This window comes from Bos indicus x Bos taurus, chromosome 13, assembly GCF_003369695.1.
Source record: "Bos indicus x Bos taurus breed Angus x Brahman F1 hybrid chromosome 13, Bos_hybrid_MaternalHap_v2.0, whole genome shotgun sequence".
In the NCBI taxonomy this organism is placed as follows: domain Eukaryota; kingdom Metazoa; phylum Chordata; class Mammalia; order Artiodactyla; family Bovidae; genus Bos; species Bos indicus x Bos taurus.
This window is the reverse complement of record NC_040088.1, coordinates 3,743,598-3,759,947: the sequence shown is the minus strand read 5'-3', so window position 1 is coordinate 3,759,947 and position 16,350 is coordinate 3,743,598. Positions and strand designations below refer to the sequence as shown.

Genomic DNA, 16,350 nt, shown 5'->3' with positions numbered 1-16,350 from the left:
TCCCATGGACAGAGGAGCCTGGCGAGCTACAGAGACCATGTGCTCACAAGAGTCAGACACGACTTAGTGACTAAACCACCACCTTATACCCTGGGCAAAGTTTCTTTATTGCTTATTTACCAAACAAGAGGGTTAGTTATATATTTTTAAAACTCTAGTGATAGCCTCACTGACAAATTTGACTCAGCTAACTTTAAAAAAAGATCCATGTACCAAAATGACTACTGAAGATCAATTGTTGAGTCAACTGTAGAACTTGGCTTAGGAATCCAAGAACAAAAGTGAAATCAGATACCTTAAGAACCGATCTACAGTTCCGTACAGATACTGTAACAGATAGTACAGTTCTCTGAAATCTTAAGTCAAAAGAGAAAATAAGAGATTAACTTATTTCTAATTTACTTTAGACTCAAGCATATAGATGCATGACTTTTCTCAGCAATTAAAATATTTTTTTGGACAATCGAGAAAACGAATGTGCAGAAAGAACAGAGGATGAGCACACAAAAATTTACATGTGAGGGTATTTTTTGCATCATTTTTTCACAATTGGGAAACTCTGGAAGAAACTTAAGTGGCTGCCAAAAATGAATTGGTTGTGGACATTATGGTACAGCCAACTCACAGACCACTGATGCATAAATGAAAAAGAATGAGGTCAGCTTATGGATGCCAGTGGAATGACTGGCAAATGAAACTGCCAAGATCAAGGGAGTATACACAAGTTTTGGCAAAATTAGTTTTAAAAACACCACCACTAAATATGTGTATTGCTATTGTTTAGTCACTAAGTTATGTCTGACTGTGCAACTCCATGAACTGTAGCCCACCCACCAGGCTCTTCTGTCCGGTACTGGAGTGAGTTGCCGGTTCCTTAAATAAGTGTATAGATCTGTGCCTTTATGCCTGCCTATGGGCATCTATGTTCCCACAAGGGACACGGAGAGACACACCGGAGGGAGGAGGGAGTGCCCTAATTTTAGAAGCACAGGCGCAGCGGAAGGTTTACTTTATAAACTATTACAACGCTGGGCTCTTCCACCTAAATGCATGCCTCCTGTGCTCCGAAGCGTGCTTTCACTGCAGCAGAAGCACACGCCGGCCGATGACATTAAAATCAGATGCTTTCACCGTCAACATACTTCACTCTTCTAAAAAATAACCTGGTGATTTAAAATTCATCCTTAATCGTAACAGCCAGCCAGCCCATTTGTGGCTCATTCATTTCCCCCAGAAAACAGTGAATAAACACAGCAGGGTATAAATGCATACGTCTGGAGAAGATGAACTTTTACCAGTTCTGTCTTTTCAGAACTCTAAAGTGCGGACCTTACCAATTTCTTTGACCTTTTTTCTTCCCTCTATTCGGATGCATGGCGGTGACAAGGCATTGAATTTCCAGTTTGTCACTAACGCCATAGGCTTTATTATGCCTTTGAACAGAAGCTGGGCTTAAAAAGAAAAGTTTTTCTTAATAAGTAGCTGTTCATCCTTTGATATGCACATCTGGATCCCTCGTCTTATCTTGGGCATGCTAATGCTGCTTCCTGCAGATAATGATAAAAGAACAACTCAAAATAACAAAAAAGGAATAAAATGTGCCAGATGCCTAAAAAATAAGGCGGACAATGCATATAAAAGCAACTGGTTTTTCAATTCCGGAGAATAAACTCTAACCAACAATTGAAGCAATCATTTTAGCAGTCAATTGATGCAAGAATTTTTTTTTTTTTTTAAGGGATTAGGAAGGGAAAAAAAAAGCAAACATTAGCTGACAGCCACCACCACATTCTGTTAGAAATTAAGGGGGAAATGTAAGTTGCTGTAAATCACTTTGGGGTTAATTTTGCCTCTGCCACGTGACTTTGTTTCTTTTTTCTCTCTTTTCCCCTCATTGAGCTGTGACTCCAACACTGTTAATTAACACAATTAAAAGCCAAACAGAAAGGCTGATTCACCAAATTTTCAGGAACTACAGAACATTTCAAACACAGAGAAGTACCGAGAATAATATAAGGGACATCTGTGTGCCCATCCTCTGGGCTTAATGACTACCTTTTCATTTTTTTTTCATTCTATTTTATCAGAATAAATTTCCTTCATTCTCAGAAGGAGTCATTCCAAATGTGACTATTTCTTAATTTCAACATTATCTCTGTTTATTGAAGGAAGGTGCTCTTCTTATAAAAATATTATGATTTTCTCAGTTTTGCTGGGTCTCAAAAGAGCTTTCTTCTACTTAAGTGTGTAAATGGGCCTGATGTTTTGAAAGTGAGATTAGTATTCAGGAAGAAAGAGTAGAATTGTTATATGTTGAATATACATATTTGATTTATAGATATTACTTATGGTTACTATCTAGATGAGCTTTGTCCTTTACGGCTTCTTTTCAAAAAAAGCAGTGACTAATCTGTTTTGTCAGTGAGTGCACACAGCATCAGGAGTTCTGAGGCTGATTGTAAATGATAGAGTAATAGTCAGGCAAATCAAAACTTCTGCTTTACAGAAACTGCCCCCTAAAACAGGCGCTGAGGACTGTGGGGAGAAGGAAAAGGCGGTGGTGCCGTCTACCTCTGCAGCATCACGGCACACTGCGGTTTGGACTCTTTCTTCCCTAACCAGATAACATTTGTGAGTTGGTTCGGCATTAGCATGCAGCAGGCATGGGAAAATGATAAACTCCTATTACCACTGTCATGGCAACTGAAAAAATGGCTGCTTTGGGGGAGCAGGGTCCACAGGAGAAGAAAAGCAAAGACCCCGTCTCTTTCTTCTGTCTGACATCTGTTGTTTAACATACAAAATTGTATTATCATGATGCAAGCTAGTTGGCCAGCACGAAAGCCTGCCTAGGAATTGTTAAAGCCATAGCCCCACCACTGCCCACTCCCTTCTCTTTACCATAAGAGTATATAATTTGACCCTGAGCGTTTCCACTGAGGGTGATAAATTCCCTTCCTTTTCACCCCAGGTAGAGTGTAAAGCGCCCTAAGAAGGTGCAGTGTAGGGAGAAGGGTCTTATGGGGTTAGAGGAGGGTACAACTGACGGATTATACAGCAAAAATCATGCTCTTAATTTTGTAGTTGCTTTTCTGAATTATCCATTCCTCTCTTTGCCCCTATGTCCCTTCTCTTAAGCATTCTGGATTTTTCTAAGACAGCAATTTAGGCAGAGCTTGCGACCAGGAGCAGATAGGATACCAGGAGGAATGGCAAACAGAGGCGCTGGGCTAAAGGTTTAAACTGGTTACTGCAAGAAAAGAGCCAGAAGGAAGTGCACGCAGTGCAGAACCCCGATTCGGGAGAGAGTGGACAAGAGGGATATTTTCTTCTCTATACTGCCCTTTTCCAAATGTTTTAAATCAAGTGCATGTATCACTCTTATAACCAGCAGAAACATCCAGTAAGTGTTTCAAATGGGGCTACAGAAATAAATCTCTGGAAGAAGGCCAGTGCTGACATGCATACAAAAATCCCACATTATCCAAAGTTACCATCTGAAGCAAGTGCTTGGCTCATATATGTCTGTATACATAGTTTATGCATTTGAATACATATTTACATCTGCATTTTAACACATAATAATACACATATTTTAATATACAGTACAATTTAACACATACGGATTATGTACATATTTGTAATATGTGTGTGTGTTAGTTGCTCAGTCGTGCCCAACTCTTTGCGACCCCATGGACTGCAGCCCACCAGGCTCCTCTGTCCATGGGATTCTCCAGGCAAGGATACTGGAGTGGGCTGCCATTTCCTTCTCCATTTTGTAATATGTAACATTTGCATATTACATAAACACATGTGTCCATGCTAAGTCGCTTAAGTCCTGTCCGACTATTTGCAACCCTGTGCTCTGTGGCTCACCAGGCAGAATGCTGGACTGGGGTGCCATTCTCTTCTCCATTTACATAAATACATATTTAAATGCGTATGTATTTATAAGCAAAATACATATTTAATGACATATAGCCATGTGTTAAAATAATTATAATTATACTTGTTTAGTGAGAAAAGTTAAACGAAACTCCTTTCAAACATTTTGCTCCCCATCCCCTCACAGTTGTGTAAACAGAACAAACCAGGGACCAATTTGGGTTGTTTTCACAATACTGCCTTGAAACGGCTGTTAAGGGCTCCTTTGGGGCTATCCTAAAATAGACAAAACTGAAATTTGGGGCAAGAGTGAGATGAAGCCCAATGACAGGAGAAAGTCAGTGACACGAACAAAAGGAAGATCATTGACGTCATTCACGTCAGTCATCGGCAAAGTTGGCAAAAGGAGGCCGTAAAGCAAAACCTGTGCATGGAAGCCCTGGCCTGCTTTAGCGTGGTTTGGAGCATCCTCAAGGAAATGGCAACCCACTCCAGTACTCTTGCCTGGAGAATCCCATGGACGGAGGAGCCTCGGCGGCTACAGTCCACGGGGTCGCAAAGAGTCGGACACAACTGAGCGACTTCACTCACTCAAGATTTTTAATAAGGATCACAACCGACGGGCAGGCTGGAGGCGGAGATGCAGGAGCAAACGACATCAGAAAGGTCAGAGCAGCTCTGTTTGTTTTTCCAAACTGTCAGAGTAAAGTTACAACGTGCCACCTGGGTAAGCCACTAGCAAAGTCCCCGGATGATGTCCACTGTAACCGCAGGGATTTCTCACAGTGGGGATTGCTAGAAGAAGAATTTGCTTGGGGGAAGGGAGCTGCCAGAAACCAGCCCCAGCGAAGCACCGGGATGGCTCAATGCTTGACATGACAACGGTCTTATTTTTAATCCTCAACCAGACCCTCTGAGGTAGGTATTACTATTCCCAGAATAATAATGGGGTGGGGGGTGGTGCAGTGATTCGCCCCCTGGTGTTTCCCTTCTCAGATACTCCAGTATCAGGTCATTTCTGCTTCTCTTTTTGGCTTTCAGTGCCATCAGCATAATCTCTGTCAGAGGGTGGGAGTTTTACATTTGCAATTCTAGATTTTTCTTTCTGCTGGGTTTCCAGCAGCCCACTGCTGTTTTTCACATCTCTTAACTGCACATCAAATGAATCAAGCCCTGGAACTAGTCCTAAAGTGTTTCCTGGGGAAGGGGAGGGGGGTGGTCCCTGGGGGATCTCTCTCTTTGCAGTTTAAGATTTTGAAAGGCATAACTTTGTGGTCAGGGGCGAGCAAGTTCTCTGAGTCAGCTTTTTCAGTTCAAACCCCCACTTTCTTCCCTCCCGAGTCACTGCTCTGGGTGCTTGGGGGCTCCAACCTGCTTCCTGACAGTCATCCTTCCCAAACCTGACTGTGCGATGAAGCACCTGCTGGGTTTTCCAAAAATGAGGATTTCTCAGGCTGGGCTTCTATCTTACAGGCACAGACTCTGATGGCAAGAGTCCCCTCTCTCGAGCCTCAGCCATCAGAAAGAGCTACGGACAAAGGAAAATGCACACTAATTTAAGACTCATTCTGATTACTGACCAAGCCCCATCTCTGTAGGTGCCACCTGTGCTGAGACCACCTCCCTCCACCATTCTGCAACTCCCAGCCTCCTCCGCGCACAGTGACGTCATTTCCTGGTACGTTTGCTGTCAGCTTCTCCCACCAGGAGGGCAGGCCGACCCTCTTCATGGGCACAGCGCCTGGGGGTGCCCGCACCGCTCAGTGACTCGGGATTACAGAGTGAGCGAAGGACTTGACTATAAAAAATTCCATCAGCAGGCAGGGACCCCAGTCCTTTCCGAACCTGATCTCCTTTAGTACAGATGCGGGAAGGCAGTTCAGAGTGGAGCTCCCCTGTGAGCCTCTCAGCTCAGCTGCCGCAGGGCCGCTGAAGCCATCACGTACTCCTAGGACATCTGGGCTTTTGAGATGCAGAAAGATGGGTCTGGCAGCATCCTTCATAGTAGCAAAAAGCTGGAAACAAAAGGAATAAATGCTGGCACAGTCACACTATGGAATGTCATATAGTTGGCCCTTTGAATCCTTGGATGTGGAGCCCATGCGCAGGGAAGCCCAACCATATACTACGTTATTTCGTATCAGGGACTTGAGCCATCTGTGGATTTCAGCATGGGCGGTAGTAGGCCTGAAACCAGTTCAGCTAAGGTTACCAGGTGGCGGTTACTTATTGTACGACAATAAGTAAAAAGAATGGACAAATCTGTGAGAATTGTGTCCGGTGAATTTGATGGAGTGACAAGAATAAAATGCACTAAAGCGGAAAATCGGAGAAGGCACTGGCACCCCGCTCCAGTACTCTTGCTTGGCAAATCCCATGGGCGGAGAGGCCTGGTGGGCTGCAGTCCATGGGGTCGCTAAGAGTCGGACACGACTGAAGCGACTTAGCAGCAGCAGCAATGCATAAAATACTACCTCATTTAGGGAAAACAATAAGTTATCCTTGTTGAGGATTACTTAAACCTGGATAAAAATATGACATGATAGCAACTTCATTGTGAAGACTGCTAGTGTGTAGGGGCTGAGTAGGAGAAGAGGGGAGAAGATTATGGAGAAGGGAGATGTTGGCAGAAATCAAGAAAAAAAAGAGGAAGAAAATTAGATGGTTGTGATAGTCGGACACCACTGAGCGACTGATCTGATCTGATATTAAAATCATGTATTTATGAAAATTATGTAATTATGCTTGCATGTAGATAAGCAGAACTGCTTTTTTTTTTTTTTTTAATGTGAGATGTACCTGAAATGATGGAAGAAACTTTGAATGTATTTTTTAGGAAAGAAAGATGAAGAAGAAATAAGCTAATGTTTAACTTAGGAGCTGACTAGAAAGAGAAACGAGGTCAATGCCAAGAAAGATGGAAATAAAAGGAATCATCTATCTGAGATTTTTTTAAAATGGAAACGTCTTAAAGCTAATACGGAATGTTAGTAGTTGCTTATTAAGCATGAAGAAGACAGGGATGCTCATTGTGTTATTTTTTTCTACTTTTCTGTGTTCTTACACTTTCTTGTTAGGAAAGAAAAAACTACATCAAAAGGCACAGTCAGCAAAGTGTCCCCATGAGGGCCACTCTCTTCCAGAAGCAGGCGGCACGCCTCCTGGGGCCGATGATTTCAGTGTTCCTCTGTTCTGGGGGCTGCTGCCCCCAAGCCAGGACCTGTACATCAGTGGGGGATACAGACAAACCAGGGGACCCTGATTCTGATTTCCCTCCGCCCGTCTTCACTTCTCTGCCTACTGCCCCCTTACGGAAGGCATCTCTCAGGGTTTTGTCTGATTTTGGTATTTCGGGGGTTGAGCATATGGTGGGGACAGCTGGGGTCCACACTCTGGAGCTGCCCAGGACTAGCTGTGGGATTTTCTTCAAGGAGGAAAGGAGAGGAGGCAGGTGCTCGAGGCGGAGCTTGGCATGGAGGAAGGAGCCTTCTTTCTTCCTCTCGCCATGGGGTCCACTCCCGCATCTCAGTAGCTAATTCTGAAGTCTGCCTTTTTCTGCAGGTTTTACTTCTGGATGGTTCTCCAGTCTGCCTACGGTCACACCAAAACTACGCAGCTCCTTCTGAGCCAGGCAGTGGGCACCCAGCATGGTAAATAGCTACTTACACCTGTCTTCCCGTGGGTCCAGTGGGGAGGGTAGATAAGGACTCAAGTGTAGTCCAGGCACTAAAGTGTAGGGCCAGTAGGTCCTCCATCTGACGAGCTGACAAACAGCAATTTCTCTGAAGCTCAGTTTCCTCTTGTATAAAACCAGCATTACAAACTGGCTTCCCTGGTGGCTCAGTGGTAAGGAATCTGCCTGTCCTACAGAAGCCATGGGAGACGCACGTTCGGTCCCTGGGTCAGGATGATCCCCTGGAGGAGGGCATGGCAACCCACTCCAGTGTTCTTGCCTGGAGAGCCCCATGGACAGAGGGGCCTGGGGGCTGCCGTCCACGGGGCTTTTTGTGTTGGGCTTTTTGTTTCTGGTGTGTCTTCCGTCGTTACGACCAGGAGGCCACAGTCTTTCATGGTTTCATTCACCATCGTTTTCTTAGAGCCTCGACTAGTACCTGGCATATACAGGTATTCTGTACATATTTGTGGAGTCAATTCCTTTTGTTTTATAGTTGGGCTTTAGAATTTAAAAGAAAATTCCCTTGCTTCCTTCCCTAAGAGGAGATATTTTTAAGGGTCTATCTAAAGACCATATCTAGACATTATATTTTTGGGTGGTAGGAAACTCACACCTTCAGTTTTAACTAGATGTCACCAAATGTTTTCCAAAGGGTTGCATCAACTTCCACTCCAAAGAGAAGTTCATAAGGGGTCTCCTTTGACTGCATTCTTTTTTTTTTGGCCATGCCATGTGGCACGTAGGATCTTAGTTCCCTGACCAGGGATTGAATCCGAGCCCCCTGTGTTGGAAGCCTGGCCTTAACCACTGGACCACCAGGGAAGTCCCTTGTCCGCATTCTTTCTAGGATTGGGTATGATCAGACTTTTAAATGCTCTGCCGAAGATTTCTCTTGAAAGGGGAATATGCAGATGAAGATGTTTTCAGACTATATCACACCTTTAAATGTTTTTTTAAGTACTGTTACTAGATTTTGACATTGTTCTCACCCCAGACCTCAGCTCAAATGTCCCCCCTCTCCCCTCCCCGCAGGCTGGTCCCAAATCCCTATAGAGGCTGGTCTCCTCTTCAGTCCCATCTCTCTGTTTATCTCCTGCATGAAGCACTGGAATCAGAAATAATCTTTTGAACAGTTCTTTTTGATTGCTTTCTCCTCAGTGTGTCTACAGGGGCTCTTATCTGTCATCACCAGATTTCCGAGCCTTGTCCAGAGCCTGAGTAAGAATGTAAGAAATACTTATAAAATAAAGGAAAGAATATACGACCTTTTACAAAGCTAAAGCCATTTAGACATTTATTAGACATCAGGTTTATTTTTTAAATCTTAACAGTGTTAGGCAAGTACTGTTATCAGATAATCTTCCTCCTCTATTTCACCCTTACCACTTCTGAACCACAGATTTCATAATTCACTCAATAAGTGATTGATAGGTCACTTCTTTGCCAGTGACTGTGCCATGGAAGTACTCACGGGATGAAGACAGGATTATACATCTGCAGTTTTGCTGGAAGTGGGGGTTGGGTGACCGAGCCAGAGTGAAATGTGGAATCTGGCTTCAAGAATTTCTCAAAAGAAGGAACTTTTTTTCAGTAGAGAAGTAATAGTGGGAATAATAATGAGAGCTAAAATATTCTGGATGTTTACCATGTACGAGGCCCTGAACTAGCTGCTTTACGTGAATTGTATTTTTAATCATCAGAAAAGCCATACAGGGTAGTTACTGTTAAAGTGCAGTCACCTCTAGGTCCATTTAACTTCTCTGAATTCTACTATATGTGTGTAGGGAGAAAAGGGAGAGAGAGAGAGAAAAAAGAAGGATTTAAATTACCTGGTCAGGGACTTCCCTGGTGGTCCAGTGGCTAAGCCTCCGAGCTCTCAATGTAGAGGGCCTGGGTTCAATCCCCGGTCAGGGAACTAGGTCCCACATGCTAAGCAGGGAATGCACAGCAGGCCTCTAAGAGTTCACCTACCACAACTAAAGACCCCGCATGCCGCAGTGAAGACTGAAGATTCTGTGTGCTGCACCTAAGATCCGGTGCAGCCAAATAAATACTAAAACAACTGAACAAATTACCCAGGCAGTTGTGTGCCCTGTTACAGGGAACAGGTGGAGTGGGCGGTCCCTGGCCCTGAGTTTTGTCTGGTCTTTGCCAGCTCTACTATTATAACAGAAAGGATGGTCAAGGGCAATTTTTGATCATACTTGATTTTTTCCCCCTCTACACATTAGCTTTTAGAATGAATGCCTGTGCCAGTGGAGGCTCAGAAGAGCTGACTGTCTTCTGTAGCGAAGTTACAGGCTTGCATAAGCAGTTTCAACAACTGCTGGGACCAGTTTCTTTGACCCTAACACATCTCCTAAGTTTAATATGTCACCATGTTTCAGTCCTTGACACAGGTCCATGCTATGAGCACTTTGCATGTGTGCTAAGTCACTTTAGGCGTGTCTGACTCTTTGTGACCCCATGGACTGTAGACCACCAGGCTCCTCCGTCCACGGGATTCTCCAGGCAAAAATCCCATGGGTTGCTGTGCCTTCCTCCAGGGGATCTTTCTGACCCAGGGATCAAACCTGCTTCTCATATGTCTCCTTCATGGCAGGCGGATTCTTTATCACCAGCGCCATCTGGGAAGCCCAAAATAAAAGTGTTAGTCGCTCAGTCGTGTTCGACTCTTTGGCAACCTGATGGACTGTAGTTCTCTAGGTTCCTCTGTCCATGGGATTCTCCAGGCAAGAATACTAAAGTGAGTAGCAATTTCCTTCTCCAGGGCATCTTCCCGACCCAGGGATTGAACCTGGGTCTCCCATATTGCAGGCAGATTCTTTACCAGTGAGCCACCAGGGCACTTTAGTGCATCAATCATGACTGTTACAGAGATCATTTCCTCCAAGAACACAGAACTGAGCAAGCTCTGGGAGAGCTGCTAAAGACTACCATGAAGTCGCTTTCGCTGGAGGTCTTTTTAACAAGAATAGACTCTAAACTGACTTGAATTTGTTAGATGCGCTGGAGACAGGGGGAAAGAAATCTGGAAGGTTATTCTAAACCCAGGATTCTGTGACCATCTCATTGTTTCCCAGATTTCCTTGATCACGAAATCATTTACTAAAAAACAAAAACAACAACAAAAAAGAAATGCACATTGAAGCAAACAAAATAAAACACGGTGCCTGGCACACAGGAAGTGCTCAATAAACATTTGCTGAATAAATGACGGAAGGAAAAAAATCACAAATTGAAAAACAAAATGTAGGACCCGATCCTTGCCAATAACCTTTCTGAAACCATATATGTTTCTATCTTATGTTGGTACGAAACACACACACCCCTACACCTCTTACATAAGTTTGTATCATCATAGCAAAAAACATCTTGATCTTGGTGTTTAACGAACTGTTTAAAGGAGGTCCTCTCTGGGGCTTCCCTGATGGTGCAGCAGGTAAAGAACCTGCCTGCCAATGCGGGAGACACAGGAGACAAGGGTTTGACCTCTGGGTTGGGAAGATCCCCTGGAGAAGGGAGTGGCAACCCACTCCAGTATTCTTGCCTCGAAAATTCCACGGACAGAGGAGCCTCTAGGGTTGCTGTCCATGGCGTCTCAAACAGCTGGACACGACTGAGCGCACGTTGTTTGCTTGTTGTTTGGGGAGAGAGAAACTGTCTCTGGTGCTAAAATGCTTGAATCTTAAGAAGAGGAAGAGACACCAGAGATCTCTCTCTCCTTCACATCCACACACAGTGAAAAGGCCACGCGAGGAGAGAGCCCCCACCAGAAACCAGTCTTGGACTTCCAGCCTCCAAAAGGGGGTGTGGTTCTCCACGATGGAAGCCCAGGCCGACTAACGACAGCTCTACACGAGGGAGGAGACCACCCCCCACACAGACGGCAGTGTGAAGGGCTCTTCCTCTGGGTGTTATTTCCATTTCACATGTAAAGGCACAGGTATGCAGCTGAGCGGGATTTTGAACCCGGCACAGGTCCTTTTTCCAAAGACTGTGTTCTTTGCCACCATGGTGGGGGCAGGGGGCGGGTGAAGCCCATAATTTTAGGATTTCTCTACGATATGCTTTATTTAAAGTTAAAGGCAGTTCCATTTCTCACTTTGTTAAGGGAGGCAGGAGAGGGGAAACCCTGTGAATTTCCCTTTATCAGGATTTTTTCATTACAAGTACCAATAGATGGATGAAATTTGGCTCAAAGTAGAAGTCCATCTCTTACTTCACACTTAACAAGAGCCCAGAGGTTGACCCAGAGGTTCCAAGACTGGTTGAGGAGATGACCAACGCCATCACGAAAGCAGACCTCTCCAGCCCTCCAGCGCATCATGCTCGTCATTCTCACTTTGCCCCCGAGTCTCCCCACAGTCACAGGATGGCGGCTGTAGCCCTGGCACCTCCTCCTACAACCGTGTCAAAGCCGGAAAAGGGGGGAGCGTCGCTCTTTTCGGAGGAGGAAAATCTTCCTTTAAAGTCCTCTAGCAGGTTTTCCGGTTCCCCCCTCTTGTCTGTGGCCAGAACTGGCTTACATGCCCACTTCTAGAACAGTCTCTGGCAAAAAGCCTCAATGGATGGGTGGAAAGCTGTTGGGAACTCACTCTCCTTGAGCACCCACCTCCAGATCACCTGAAGAAAATTCAAGATCTGGACTGCAAGGAAGAAGAGGGAGGTGGCAGTTGCGTGTGTGACTGAGACCTTTGCTTGCAATCTTGTTTCAGGCAGAGCTCACTTGTGAAGCTGGGTAAGTGCGGTTCACTCCGGAAGTGCCTAGACCCTACTGCACTGCCTTGCGTCTTCATATTTCAGGCTTTCAAATCACCTTGCTGCTGCCACGCAGATAAAGTGAGTTACTAAACTGCAAGGCGGGATCGTTCCATTATAAACATACTGCTGGTAATTAAATCCTCCAATTACAGGTAGTCAGATTAGTGAGACGAGCAGGGTATATTGTAACTAGTAACTCAATTGGGGTTACTAAAGATGGAAAGAGATAAATTTAAACAGCCTTAAGCTGGACAAAGAAAAGGGCATGAAATCAATTTGTATGTAAATTTCTCCCAGTTAGAACTTCCCAGAAGAAGAGAGTTACACAGAACACATGTTCTTCTGGATTAAAATCCTTCGGAGACAGTCCTGTAGGAACTTCCCTGGTGGTCTAGTGCTGAGACTCCACACTGCCAACTTAGGGGGCCTGGGTTCAATCCCTGGTCAGGGAACTAGATCCTGCATTCTGCAGCTAAGACCTGGCACAGCAAGATAGTTTTTTTTTTTTCCCAAAGAGGGGAACAGAAAAATATCTTTTTTTAAAAAAAGACCATCCTGTCAGTTTAAAAGTAACCAAACAATGATGTCAGGAGTTAAGAGTCTAACTGAAGAAAAGAAATGTCATCTTTCTTGACAGTTTACAGGGAACGAGAGAGAAAAGTACGCAGTGTACCTTCCTGACGTTATGTTACTTTTCTTTCCTTTCCAAGGTGGAAGCCTGTTCTACATCCTGCAGCAATTTTCATGTGGGGAAATAATAATATAGGACAAAGAATTATTGATGTCACCGTCTAGGTCGTAGCTTGAATCCATCTTTCCCTACAGATACTCTGTTGATTTAATTGAAGGGAAGCCCAAATGATAATAAAACAGATGATAATGAACACGCTAGCAATAGCGAACCTTCCCAGAGTACTTTCTCTAAACCAGACGCTGTGCTTTCATGACTAAAACCCTGATCGCAAACTGGGTTACTGTGAACCCAGCTTCCGAAGGAGGTGGATCCCTCAGTTAGGCCCATTTTACAAAGAAGGAAATTGAAACCTGGAGAGGTTAAGGAACCATCCTGAGAGTCAGAATATTTCAGGGACCTCCCTGATGGTGCAGTGGCTGAGACTCCACGCTCCCAGTGCAGGGGACTGGCCTCAACCCCTGGTCAGGGAACTAGATCCCATGTGATGCAACCAAGAGTCCAAGCTGCGACTAAGACCTGGCCCAGCTAAACTAAACATATGAATATAGGACGATATCTAGTGTGCATGGGTGACGGTGTTAGCTGCTCAGTGGTGTCAGACTCTTTGTGACTTCATGGACTGCAGCCCGCTAGACTCCTCTGTCCATGGAATTCTCCAGGCAAGAATACTCTAGTGGGTTGCCATTCCCTTCTCCAGGGAATCTTCCCCATCCAGGAATCGAACCCAGGTCTCCTGCACTGCAGGCAGATTCTTTTTTTTAATTTATTTTTTTATTGAAGGATAATTGCTTTACAGAATTTTGTTGTTTTCTGTCAAACCTTAACATGAATCAGCCATAGGTATACATATATCCCCTGCCTTTTGAACCTCCCTCCTGTCCCCCTCCCCATCCTTCCCCTCTAGGTTGATACAGAGCCCCTGTTTGAGTTTCCTGAGACATGCAGCAAATTCCTGGTGGCTGTCTATTTCACATATGGTGATGTAAGCTTCCATGTTTCTCTTTCCATACATCTCCCCCTCTCCTCTCCTCCCCTCTCCCCCATCTGTAAGTCTATTCTCTATGTCTGTTTCTCCATTGCTGCCCTGTAAATAAAGTCTTCGCCTATATATGTGTACATATATTTTTAAAAAAGGATAATTCAGTCTTAGTCCTAGCCCTACCACCAACAAGCCTTATAATTATAGTCCAAAATACAAATCCAAGTCCTAATCCTTGGTACCTTGAACATGACCTTATTTGGAAAAAGGGTCTTTGCAAATAATATTAAGTTGAAGAACTCGGGATGAGATAATTCTGGATCACTTGTGTAGATCTTAAATTCAGTGACAAAAGTTCTTGTAAGAAAAGGAGAAGACAGAGATGCAGAAAGGAAGTCCGTGTGAAGACAGAGGCAGAGACTGGAGTGATGTGGCCACAAGCCAAGAAATGCAAGGAGCACCCAGGAATTGGAGGAGGCAGGAAGAATTCGGCCCTAGAAGCCTTTGAGGGAGCATGGCCCTGCTGACACTTCAATTCAGGATTTGCGTCCTCCAAAACTCTGAGAAAAGAAGTTTCTGTTGTGTTAAGCCAGAACACAGCAGGTTCTAGGTTGTTGTCATGGCAACCCTAGAAACTAATGCTGTGACTACAGGTGGCTCCCTCTCAGGTTCTAGGTTGTTGTCATGGCAACCCTAGAAACTAATGCTGTGACTACAGGTGGCTCCCTCTGGGTCTTGGGTTCCTCATCGGTTACAGGCGAGGTTGGGAATATACCAGCCTCTGAATGTGAGGTGATGAACCTGGGCCAGTCACTGTGGGGGGAATATGTAAGCCAGTGGTTCTAGGACAGGGAACATCTGGGAATGTCCAGACCCTGAGGCTGGGAAAGACTGAGGCCAGGAGAAGGGGGCGACAGGGGATGAGAGGGTTGGATGGCATCACTGACTCGATGGACGTGAGTTTGAGCAAGCTCTGGGAGATAGTGGAGGGCAGGGACACCTCATGTGCTGCAGTCCAAGGGTCACAAAGGGTTGGGTATGACTTGGCGACTGAACAACAACAATGAGAGACTGGTTTTCACGACTGGGTGAGAAGCGGTGGTGAGACTCCTCCTGGCGTCTGGTGAGTGGAGCCCAGGGAAGCTGCTCAGCACCCTCCAACACGCGGGACGGACCCCGCCCCAGAGGACAGCCTGGCTCAAGGTGTGAGCAGCGCGCAGGCTGCAAACCCTGGCGTACACCAGGCTAAGGTGCGGCCTACAAGCAACACCTTATGTGACTGAGAAGTTCACAGTCACTTCTCAGGGCAGGTGATAGTAGGAGTATTTTTCCTATTCTACAGATGAGTACACTGAGGCTAAGAAGTGATTTATTCAAGGTCACAGAGCTAGGAAGTGGTAGAGCTGGGAGTTGAGATTTTTTTCCTTCTGTTTGTTAATAATAGACCTAAATTTATTCAATGAAAAGAACACCCCTTTTTTGGAAATTATCCTTTTTACCCCTACTTTTGGTATTACACCATCCTTAAGAAGAATCATAGTGTGGGTAGATGCCACTCTTTGACTGTGGGTCCTTTTGGCTTGTATCATAAAAAGTTGGGAATCTTATATCTTGTCACACGTTTTGATCAGAGACATTCACTTCTGGGGGAAGCACGGGAAAAGGTCACCTGTAGAGCTTCTTCTAGTTCTAATAGTGGAAACATGTTTCTGTCCCGCTTGGGTTTCTACAAAATCCTCTAAGACATTAATTCACTGGGTGTGTATTAGTGAGCTGGGCAGGGCAAGGCCTGTGCTGACCATCAACTACATCGAGGCTGCAGTGAACGCTTTATAAAGAAGATCCCTGGTCTGGGAAGATTTGACTTGCTGCAGGGTAACCAAGCCCGTGCGCCACAAATACTGAGCCACCCTCTGGAGCCCATCGTCTGAAACAAGAGAGGCCACCACAGTGAGAAGCCTGTGCTCCCCAACTGGAAAGCGGCCCCTGCTGCTTGCAACTTGAGGAAGCGCCCACACAGCCACGGAGACCCAGCACAGCCAGAAAGTAATAAATAAACAATTACAATTAATGAGCAAAGAAGAAGAGATCAAGACGGCTTTCACGGCACCAGGTTCCAAGAGTGTACCACCACCCAGAGTTTGACTTTCGTTTTTTCACTTTTTTCATTTGTCTGTTCATCTGCACATTCATTCATTGTTCACTTATCATTCATTATACCTTCATTCATTCATTCCGTAGCTGTCTATGGGGTCGCGCAGAGTCAGACACGACTGAAGTGACTTAGCAGCAGCAGCAGCAACCATTTTTGGAGGTCACAGTGATGGGCCTGATGTGCGAGGGCTGCAAAGT

General features: G+C 45.0%; 1 long non-coding RNA gene across 1 annotated transcript; it reads left to right on the top strand.

Annotated features, from left to right (window-relative positions):
• Positions 1 to 4,720: 4,720 nt before the first annotated feature.
• On the top strand, positions 4,721 to 13,671 carry LOC113902890. The gene is made up of 5 exons (XR_003513936.1): positions 4,721 to 4,803; positions 5,484 to 5,563; positions 7,447 to 7,535; positions 12,280 to 12,403; positions 13,036 to 13,671. It is a non-coding gene; the product is annotated as an uncharacterized LOC113902890 (long non-coding RNA).
• The last annotated feature ends 2,679 nt before the right edge of the window (positions 13,672 to 16,350 follow it).